Consider the following 355-nt stretch of genomic DNA (forward strand, 5'->3'; position numbering starts at 1 on the left):
CAGCCGACAGCTGTGCCACCAGACCAAACAAAAAAAATCAGCAAACTACAATCCGTTATAGAAGAAAAAAAAACAACTCACCCTTGGTAACTTTTACTCCTTCATTATCATACGAATTTTATATATACACTATATGAAAATTACATTTTCCAGCATAATTAAATAGAAGAACAATATCTAAAACAATGACATTACTAATAAAATTTACTTGTACAATTCACAAAAATTATATTCTTAGTGCTATGTATATTCCCTCTTTTGAAGTATTTAGAAAATTTAGATAAATTACAAAGAAGTTTCAAATGATATGATTTAAACAATATAATTATGACTCAACAGTCGCTAAACCTTTTTA

The sequence above is a fragment of the Homalodisca vitripennis genome, chromosome X (genome assembly GCF_021130785.1).
Source record: "Homalodisca vitripennis isolate AUS2020 chromosome X, UT_GWSS_2.1, whole genome shotgun sequence".
NCBI classification, from domain to species: domain Eukaryota; kingdom Metazoa; phylum Arthropoda; class Insecta; order Hemiptera; family Cicadellidae; genus Homalodisca; species Homalodisca vitripennis.